Raw genomic sequence first — 11,176 nt, 5'->3', positions numbered from 1 at the left:
GTAGTGGAGGACTCCGGAAATTTCGACCACCTGGGGTTCTTAACGTGCACCTAAATCTAAGTACACGGGTGTTTTCGCATTTCGCCCCCATTGAAATGCGGCCGCCGAAGCCGGGATTCGATCCCGCGACCTCGAGCTCAGCAGCCCAACACCACCATAGCCACTGAGCAACCACGACGGGGAAAAAAAGAAAAGAAAAAGAAACTGCGCGTAAGCGGCAGCGTCTATTTGCTGGAACGCACTGTAGTACTTGGTTGCACGCACATGGTACGCCAGCGCACACTTCTGGCATATACCACATAGGACAAATGCACGCTGCCGAGACATGTGGGTTTTTCGAGGAATCTTCGCGGGTAGCACGATCAACACAGAAGGCACGAGCGACAGGAGTGCAACCCGCGCACGTTAAACACGCCAACACGAAAGCAAGATACGGACGACAGGGGTGTAAGCTGCGCCACACGAGCAGATTTGATGATTTCCGACTGACACTGTTGCAACGGGCACTAAAACATCGCACACTGCACATGTGTCGCTCGGAGATCGCGTCAACGATGTCTGAGGCTATATAGTTGATGTGAACGACAGCAGGAAGTTATTTAAATTGAAGTGACGGCGCAGGTAGCACGGGGAGCAGCGAAATGCGTAATTCATGGTTTTTATGAGAGGTAACTGAAGTGAAAATCGTTCGAATAGCGTCACCGCAACGGCTTTCTATAGGGTTAACATTTTCAGATCTCGAAGGCCATGCTTTTGCTGGCTGCAGATAGCCGAAGCGATTCAAATTGAAAATGCGTTATAGAATTTCTTTCTATGCCAAGCTATAGCTTACAATATAGACTTATCTTTGGGTCTCTTTGTCTTGCAACAGCTATGCGCAATTAGGCAGCCGCACAAATCCTCAGATGACGCTAGCCGAGACATTGGCTGCACCCAACCGACCTGTTCGTGGCGCCACCTACCGTCCCGTTTCCTATCCAATCCAATCCGATCAGTCTGTCGCTCTGTTTTCGAGTCGGTCGGGTGTGCGAGCTGCAACAATGTGCTTGTTAGATCGTGTGTTTTTGTGTTTGCTGTAACCAAATGTGACTTAGTTCGCGTGCGCATAAGCGCCACAGACAGCTTGTGTCTCGCTGCAAACTCGCCGTGTGCGTGGCGCGCCAGCGAAATGTGGACCAACGATGTTCATGCTGTCGAGTGCGTTCCCTTTGTCTCTGGTTGTCGTGGAAAGTTGGGTGGACGTAGCGAAGAAATAATGCGTGTTGTTAGCGTGCCACTGCTCGTCCACTATGCACCGGTATGTCTGCTGGGAGTAGCATCGAAGCACTGGCAACTTGTAGGGCGCTTTTCGACCGCGTCGGGCCGTTCAAAAGGTGAGTAACCGTGCTTGCTAACTACACACGTGTTGTGCGTGCTTCTCGTGTGGGCATAGGGTGCCTTGCGAACGTAGGAAAGAGAACTCCCACGACAACAGTGAAACCTATGCCGATGCTTGCTGGGTGTCAGAGTTTAGTTGCGCGAATTAATTGCCATAATGCAGAATTGAAAATCTTGATAAGCGTTTTCTTCTGATGAGAAAGATTACGTTCAGAAATAATCGTGTTCATCATGCGCGCTTGTGCGTGAGCTCCCGTTTTTCTGCTGAAGTCGCATGATAACGACTCATCTACCTCTTGACCGATTCTTACTGCTATGACGTTTCCTCGCTTACAAATGATTCGACGTTGTAGATAATCTCTGCTTACAAGGTTTTCGATTTACGAGCAGTATTGGGGAAAAAAAATGTAAGCAATCACAGCGTGCTACTAGTACTGGTTTGTTTTGAAGGGGTGTTGCCATAACTTCGACGTAGGTAAACATTACAAGGGATAGTTACTTAAAGTTATGAAAGAAACTCTAGAATCGTTATGTAAACAAACATTCATGTAATGCGCTGCTGCTCCTGCGTGTGAAATTTTGCCTTGTTGAAGGGGTCCCTGTTATCGTGACATTCATCAGTAACTTTGACTTTGTGCTCTGTTGCCACCCTGCACCAGTGCAGGCATTGTTTTCATGACTGTTTTTACATGCTCCTTGCATGTGTTCACTATGTGATAGTCTTACTGTGCCACAGCTATAAGTTAACACAGAATTCTCTTTGTAGTGGTGAAGCCGTGACCCACAACAGTGTCCACATAACCCGTGGCCATGGCTGCAGCAACACGGCGTGTAATCTGGATGGATATGTCAGGTATGCTTTAAGTGTACGTGTTCACAAAAGTAGGATCTCGGTGTCATTAGTGGATAAGTGTATCGACATATTACTTAATGCATCTTGCTAAATAGGCTAAATATTTCTGCAGCATCATTCCACTTGCTGCTTATTTGTGTTTGTAGATATTATGCACACATTATCTTGTTCTGTTAAAACTACACGTCGCATGTCCTGACGTTTAGTATTTTTCTCGCATCAATTGCTTGGCTGCAAGTACATTTTATTTTTGCCTATTACACAGTATGTTTCTTTTTATCTTGGTTTTATTTGTTTGGAACTGTTTCTTATGCTGTAGCCCATATTTCCCTGTTTTCCTTTCTGCTTATGATACACACATGTGCTGTTTTTGTCCATGTAAGAATTCGAAGTGTAGTGTGTCATATATGTCACAGGTCTAAGCACGCAGTGTGCCTACCATTGTTTAACATTGATATTTACAATCATGTCTGTCTTGTTCTCAGAATAACTGTCACTGGCAAATACACATTTGATGAACTAGAATTTCTTGAAATGAAATAGGAAGGCCAGTATTCATTGTGCTGCAGTTACTTAAGTAGTGAGGTGTTTTCTGGTAAGCTTTCTATTTTTTCTCTCACTTTCTTTGTATTCTTTTCTTTGCAAGCTGCCCTTATTCATGCTGGTAGGCATTGTAGCAGTTGTGAGTGTGTTTACTGCAGCAATGTCACAGCTAGTTTGCACACACTACAGGATGCCAACAGATACCCATCACTGTTTTTGTGCATTTCTGAGAACCAGCTGTGTCCACTCGGCGAAACTTGTAGTGTCCATTTGAATTTACCAATCAGTTCATGTAACATTTCAGGACAAAATTTACGCAGTGAGAGAAGGGAGACTATGCAACATGACCTTGGCTAACAACTGACTGTTTAAGTTGTTGGAAGGACTAACAAAAATAGCACTGGATGCGCACTTGTGTTGTGCACCAGTTAATTTGAGAGGGATGGCAGAAGTTATAATTCAAAGGCATAAAATCATGGTAAATGGTGTCTGCATAAAAAGAAGTAAATAGGCACAGACTAATTTCTATCCCTTGTAATCTACAAAGGATGCCTTTCTTCATGCATTGATAATGGGGGCTGGCTCACACTTATTTCATTCATTTTCATTTCATTTCATTTATTGATACTGTGAATCCCATCAGGGATTGTAACAGGAAGGGCTGTATGTTATACATAGGAACATGGTATAAGGTGTTACTTACTAAATCTTATACAGTGAAAGCTCGTTAATTCGAACTTCAATAATTCGAATTTATGGATAATTCGAACTGTACGATTTGGTCCGGCCAAGCTCCATAGAAGTCTATGTATAAAAAAGTCCGTTAATTCGAACGCGAGAAGGTTCCCTCATGGATAATTCGAACTACGCTCGCCTGGCACACGACCAGAGAAACGCGCCTACTGCCTACACACAAGGCTGTATTGCCTCCGAAACGGAGAGAACGGCGAGAGAAGGCAAAATCGGACAAAAATCTAACCGACGCGGGGTCAGCCAGAAGGCAGCGACGGCTGCCGCCTCTCCGTTCTACGTAACCTCGGAGACTTCTTGCCCGTTGCGAATCTCGGAGGCTTTGCAAATCTTGTACAGCTGCTAATGTTGTGCGGAGATGGCACGGCAAGCTCCAAAACACAGCGAATCAAGTACGTCATAGCTGCGCTTGCAATCAAGAACCAACGAATCAGGATCTTCGCCACCTTCACATGTTCAGCGTCTTTGTCTCGGCAGTTTTCATCGGTTGTGCACCTCTGTTTTCAGCTTAGGAGGTATCGGCCGTCGCGATTCATTGGGATGGTGTTAAGCCTCGGCTAACGTTCGTTTCGGTAGATATCGGTGGTGTGGCACAGTCGGACCCAGAGCTTCGACTTGAAGATGGCGTGTGCCTGCGGCACACGCCATCACTTTCTGACACGCCAAATTTCTGACATGCTCTACTGCTTCCAAATGGCAGTATACTGTTGCCCTCCTTCACTTTCGTTAGTTCGAACTTTTGTTAATTCGAACTGAAGCGGCTTCCCCTTGCGGTTCGAATTAACGAGCTTTTACTGTACAATAAAAAACTTGGGCATATAACAATTTGATTACGGGATTATACAAGCGAATAAATAGAACGGAGAGGTTATGACAAAGATAATTGCAGTTACAGAGACCAGTTACAAGGTCAGTATTGATGTAATAACAATCGTGCAACAATCAAGGTTACAATAATGCCAACAAGAAAAGAAATGTATTGCATCATTACCGTGATTATAGTCAAGCACAAACACCGTTAAAATAATAAGGCAACAAGGAACTACGTAAATAATGTGAATAATGTGAAGAATTATTGCTGCAATGCGTATAGTTGATGCGCAATCAGGGTACCAAACGTATCTAAAGATGAGCTGTCAGTGGTACTTGTGCTAAGATTATTCCATTCGCGTGTCGCCCTTGGAAAAAAAGAGTATTTGAAAATATCAGTGTGGAATGGAAATTCGCTTAATGTGTGTGTGTGTTTATGGCGAGTTATTCTATTCGAGGACGTTGATATGTATTTCATAATAGGCAGTTTAAGTTGATTGTGTATTAACAGATACATGATTTTTAGTCTAGCAAGCTTAGCTCTGTTATGCATGGTTAGGAGTTCTGCCCGTTTCAGTAATGCTGTTGGTGAGTCTGTGATGGAGTGTTTATTATATATGCATCTCAGCGCTTTTCGCTGTACCACTTCAAGTTTTTTTATCAGTTTGTTAGTAAACGGGAATTGTTATTTATGTGGTGCGCCTGACTGATTTCTCTTGCCAATTTTCAGCCATGGGTGAAAACAGATAAACAATCCTAATCTGGCCTGAAGCCCCATTGCAGATATGTGTGGCCAAGTCGGACGAGCATACTGGTCTTTTGAATGAAATATGGTGATCTCACAGGTACATATTTAGGCACCAGCCAGTCTGCGCTATGTACATTTGACCACATGTGAAAGGAATACAGCACAGTGCCTCTGACACGCACTGGACAAATTTGGTGCTACCTTTAACCAAGCAAGCCTCGCTTGCCTCCTTGCATTTCTCGATTCAATTTTCAATTCAATCAGTTCATGTAACTTTTCAGGGCAAAATTTGCGCAGCGAGGGAAGGGAGACCATACAACATGACTGTTGTGCATATGCTGCCTAATTTATTTTTGCTGAAAATATACGTGCATTGCAGTCCACAAGTGTATTGACAAAGGCACCCAGGCATTGGAGGCTTGCTTAGTTAAACATACCCAAAATTTGTCTCGTATCCTTCAGGGTTAATGTAGGCTACTCTTTTGATCACGTGCATATTTGGTCCAATGTACATCGGGCACGCTGACTAGCCGGTGCCTCAGCATGCGCCTAGGGGAGCACCATAATTCACTCAAAGGACCAGTGTGCTCGTCTTATTTGACCATGCATTGACACGACAAGCTGTGCACTGGATTTAGCTTGTTTATCTGTTTCGTTCGCCTATGGCAACCGACTGATACAACAAAATCAGTGAAGAATACCACAGCCAAAAATGGGACGTGTGTCAGTCGACGCTCATTATGATTGCATGACAAAGAGGAATACTCTCTAATGACGTGGCATCGCAACCACCATGCTTATTTATTAAATTATTTATATGCAAGCTTGTTTGTCATGCTTCTACGCATTTGTTTGTCAACTTGTGCCCTCCCTCTGAAAGCAGTGCTCGGGTGTAAATGATAAAAAACCCCAGACATGGTGTTGTGTATTTCTTGAATGGGATATATGCCATCATTCAGGAGGCCAACACATGCATGACATAGTAGGCTTGGAATGTATGAGAACTGTGCCCGTAGCTGATGCAAATATTCTATAACGACTGGCACTTGGATGTCTCTGGGATGCATTGGGTTGCCCATACACACACTCCTACGCTCATTTCCATGCCAAGTAATTAGTGAGAATTTCTCATTCACGCTAGCAATCCACAGACACTGCTGTCCTTTGTCAAGTGGAAACCGATATAGCTGAAGTAGTTCACGACATGTACACACGCCACAGCTGATCCATGTTGCACATTTGTTCAGCCAAGAGCAATTTCTGCTTACTGTAGTTACTGCTGCACCCAAAGGCCACACAGTGGTTCCTCAACTTTGTGTGAACCGACACCACATAAATTTTTCGCAGAACTAGCTATAACGTCTCCAGACCGTTCTGCAGCAAGTGATACAGTGTGTATTTCTGTGGTTGATTGCCAAGTTTTGTTAATTATCTGTCCTTTCTACCATGCAGGGTACACATGCACTTACCTCAAGGTGACGACACTCCACCTCAAGAACAGCCTCTCCTCAGTGATAAGTAGCGAGATTAAATGAAAGGGAGATATCACATCCGTAACCAGGCTGATACTGTGTTTTCCTTTCATTTAACCTCCTTCTGCATTTAAGGAAGCATTGATATGCCCAATAAATGTTTTTGTTAAATTTCTTTCGTTGAGTAATGTCTAACATGCAGCATATGTAGGGCCCATGTACATGTCAGAAGTGCTGCATCTTCACTGGACATACATGCATACAGGCTGCATATATATAGCACCAAAGATAGTCACGCACAGGTAACATATTTAAATAAGGTCTGACTGCCATTGGGACACATGAGAAAATGTTACCACACGTGGTGGCTAATTTTGTTATAGGAGTAATACGAGCACCGGCAGTCTAATGTATAAGCTCATTAGAGATTCGCTAGGAAGACGTGAGAAAGTCACAAGAAAACTGCTTTGGAGCGCACATTAGGAAGACATTTCATGCTCACAAGAAAACCACTCGTCAAGAGTTCTACAGAAAGACGGTGGCCAATATGTTATAGAATGACATTAGGAATACATCAGAAAATTCCAAAGAAACTCATCAGAAAGTCTAATGGCTGTGATGTCAAAACTCGTCAGACTTTCATGTGAAACTCATCTCATATTTTCATAAGGGCTGCACAATCTGTTACAAACAGATAGATGTGCGAACCCGATGGCCTATCACCGCTACTACCCGGACCTTCATACGGATAGAGGTAGATTTCGTCAAGTAACGACCTAGCTACAACATATGGTTTGGGATTGCCCTCGGACACCCACACAAAGTAAAATAAAAGACCAGAGAACAGTAGGAGACCACGTGGCTCAGCTCTGCACCGAAATACCAACTCGAGGCAATCCAGCATGCCGAAGGTGCCGCCAGGGCTAAAGGGCTCGAGGTCGTCATCTAGATAAAGAGGCCTAGGTCTCACAAATCTGCTGCACTAAAATCAAATTTATTCCTCCCCCTCCAGCGCAGTCACACGCTCGCACGGGGCATCTTGTTTCGCCTTCACTGCACGGGTTTAAGCCCGGCTCGTTTCAGGCGTTCAGGTGTTCAGGCGCAGGGCCAGGGCCATCGCGCTTCTCAGACACGTTAAGGACGAACCTCGCTCGGCTTTCTTTGTAGATACCGCCCAGTATGGCCGCTCGACCATGGTCGCTGCCGTTGTCATCGATCACAAGGGTTCGATCCTCAATTCTGCATTTTCAAAGATTCTACACCCTCGAGGGACGTGCCGGCGGCCATAGCTGTCGCTCTCCTGGACGTTAGTAGATCGCAAATCTACACAGAATAGATCGGTGGCTAGGGCCTTTCCTTCTGGCTCCATTTCCGTCGAAGCTCCTAAAATTCGCGGCAATAATATTATATCCCCGCACACCATTACTTGGCTTCCGGCCCGTATCGGTTCTCAGCTGGACTCCCTCACCAACCTCAACGATACTGCTCACCCTCGGGCGCGCGCCCTAAGCTCGGCCATAGGGCTCCCCTCGGCTCCCCTCGCTTCGGCTCCCCGGCGCGTCCTAAGCTCCGCGCCGGGGATGACGTAGGTCTGCAGGATGGGTGCGGGTAATTTAAAGAAATTTCATTCACCTTTAACGAAGTCACCAAGCACTAGCAAATGGGCAGGCAGGTTTTTCCGCCCCCGCACGGTAAACTATCCTGGTTTCAGGCAATCACACTCAGCATGTTGCAGAGTAGGTCATATATCAGTATAGCTTTCATCAGCATTATTGCTCCGGACGCCTTCAAGTCTACCTGCCCCGACTGCGGGTTGGTTATCAGCTTAGGCCACATTCCCTGGCGGTGCCCCTCATTACGGGGATCCAATCAAGCCACCGAGGAGAAGTGGAGCTCTGCCATCAAGAGTTCCGATTTTCGCCCACAAGTTTGAGCTGCCCAGAAAGACCACGGTGCGGCGGGGAGGCTAGGCCTCCTCTTCCCAACGTGGGAGCGGCTAGCAGTGCTGCTCTAAGGGCGGCGCTTCTCAGGAACTCAGTAAAGTTCTTTGTCTGTCTGTCTGTTTCTTTTTGAAAACGAGGTATTCTTTGATGACTCCACATTGAATTGAAATTCGCGGTGCCTTCGTTCCTGGCCGATTTCGCTTCGTAAATTAAACCGTTTGAGACCTTTTAGTGCACGTAGGACAAGGAAGCAGGCGTGAAAATGAAGCTTGAAACTAAAAAAAGACGCACGAAGTTAGCGTAGAGCTATGTACGAGAAGTGATAATGCATATTGAGTATATTTAGTATTTTTCAATCGAAGCTGCATTTTGGTGCCTGTTTCCTTTGTCCTACGTACACCAGAAGGCCCCAAATCGTCCAATTCACGAGACGAAGGAGGCCAGAAATGCGGATCCCACGAATTCCGAATCAGTCTGAAATCGCAAAAGTAGAAATTCCCTTCGAAAAGAAAATGAAATGAGCAGGCGAAACGACCCGGGCTAAAACGCCGACCGACGTGCTTTGCAATAAAGGCGAAACAGAGAGATCCCCGCGCAGCTTTGAGATTGTGCAAAACGTGCAAATTGTGCAAAAATAACGTAAAACAAAACAAAACCTAATACACTACCTTTGAGGTGAACGAGTGTCGTCTGTAAAATATGGACAAAAATCCCAGTAATAGGTCAAAGCAATATATTTTGTAGATTTTTTTCTTCCCGACATACTTTCACTTGTGAGCGCAACCTTCTAAGCGCCCTCACGGAGTCAGCCATTTGCTTTTTCAGAAAAAAAGCCGCGTTTGTAATAGCTTGTCACATTGATTTAAAGAAGTACGATATCTTTTCCGGCAGAATCGGAGACTGTCAAAAAAACACCTAGTGCACTTGAGATGGAATGACTCATTATACAAGGTGTCCCAACTTTCATGCACCAAAATTTTAATATATGCAAATGCCACGCAGCTGGACATAGCCGAGCTAATGTTGCTCCCCGTCGCGTGGAGATACTCAAATTATTTTTTGCATTCTGCCCAATTTGGTATCAGTCTAAAAAGTTTATTAACTTTTGAAATATTATAATTAGACGAAAAGTATCATTGAGGCAACTGTAGAGCAACATGAAAACTCCGATACAGCTCAGTACGTTAAATTTAAATTATGGGGTGTTACGTGCCAGAACCACGACGTCATTATGAAACACGCTGTAGTGGGAGCGGAGGAAATTTAGACCAGCTTGTTCTTTAACGTGCACCTAAATCTAATGGGTGTTTTTGCAGTTCGCCACTAGCAACCGCGGCGGGTGTTGCTCAATACGTGCTGCATCAAAGTGTTTTTCCGAACGTAAACGAAGCCTGCGAATACACGCAAAATTGCCACGCGACTGGCCGCTCGAGCCACTTGGCGTGTATTCGCGGGCTCCTTTCACGCTCGGAAAAGTGCTTATATGTAGCACGAATTGAGCAACATAAACCTGTATCGGGAGCTTTTCATGTTGCTCTACAATTTTCTCACTGGCACTTTTAATCAAGTTATAATATTTGAGAAGTTTATCAATTGATTCAGACTATGTAAGTAGGTGCAATGCAAAAGATAATCTGGGCATCTCCAAGTGACAGCAAGCAGCATTTCCTTGGTTCTGCAGAACTACGTGGTATTTCCGCGTTTTTATATCTTGGTGCATGATAGCTGGGTCGCCCTCTGTATAAGAAATTATGGTGCAATTGAGGGATTATGGTAAACAGAAACCTAATGTTTAACCAGCGGATGACGAGGTGGCCTAGAGGCGATCAAATCGCCGTTGTGTTTGCGTCAGCAACGACAACGGTCGTTGTCAGCGCCACAGAACTGAAGGGAGGGACGTGCGGCCAAGTACAAACAGAAGGGTGATTGTTTGGGCTAGTGGGTTCTCCATTTTAGACTGTGTGGTTCCACGCGAAGCGGGACAGGAAAAACAGTAAAGCGCTTGTCTTGGTTTTTTCCTGTGTCCTCATGTCCTGCTTCGCGCTCCACCACACAGTCTAAAAACAAACAGAATTTCGAGCACGAAACAACTGTCGCAGTAAAATACGGCAGAATCAATCTCACGATGAATGTCGACGTTAATGCTATTCGCGCGTGTTCAATACTCAAAGAAGATTGAATATACATCTGTATATGTAGCGGCTTCGATACCGCGGTGCACTGAAAAAATGTTAATACTTTCTTTTTCTATGAAGAAATGCACATACTCCTGTACCGCGGCACCCAAATTTGATTGAAAGAGGCTCATAAAGAGCATCACATTCGAAGTGGCACCTAACTACTAACGCAAGCTGGCGTCAGAGAGAGAGAAAGAGAGAATAAACTTTTTTCAATGATAAAAAATTGATTATTCTCAATAGGTAACCCTAGCCGAGAGCGCCATTGGCTTTGGCCATTGTCCAACCTGGTCCATTGGCGATTGCAGGTCGGCCAGCTCGGAGCTGGACAGTCGCGCCTCTTCCTGCTCCAACGTGTATTGTGCAGCCGAATCTGTGTCTTTCAGGTGTGGGGGCTATTTTGAGCAGGACCAAGGGTTCATTGACGAGCGACACATATCCAATGTGGCATACTCAGTCGCCCAAGTTGGCCCGATAGTTGGTTTTGAACCCAGTTGCGTCAC

The 11,176-nt window shown here is 45.1% G+C and overlaps 1 long non-coding RNA gene across 1 annotated transcript; it reads left to right on the top strand.

Moving 5' to 3' along the window:
• Positions 1-1,018: 1,018 nt before the first annotated feature.
• LOC135913097 (uncharacterized) lies at positions 1,019-6,728 on the top strand. Its single transcript, XR_010567885.2, has 3 exons — positions 1,019-1,373; positions 2,144-2,230; positions 6,534-6,728. It is a non-coding gene; the product is annotated as an uncharacterized lncRNA (long non-coding RNA).
• The last annotated feature ends 4,448 nt before the right edge of the window (positions 6,729-11,176 follow it).

The sequence above is a fragment of the Dermacentor albipictus genome, chromosome 2, assembly GCF_038994185.2.
Source record: "Dermacentor albipictus isolate Rhodes 1998 colony chromosome 2, USDA_Dalb.pri_finalv2, whole genome shotgun sequence".
Classification (NCBI taxonomy): Eukaryota; Metazoa; Arthropoda; class Arachnida; order Ixodida; family Ixodidae; genus Dermacentor; species Dermacentor albipictus.
Note: the sequence above shows the minus strand (reverse complement) of the source record. Positions and strands in the feature narration are given on the sequence as shown.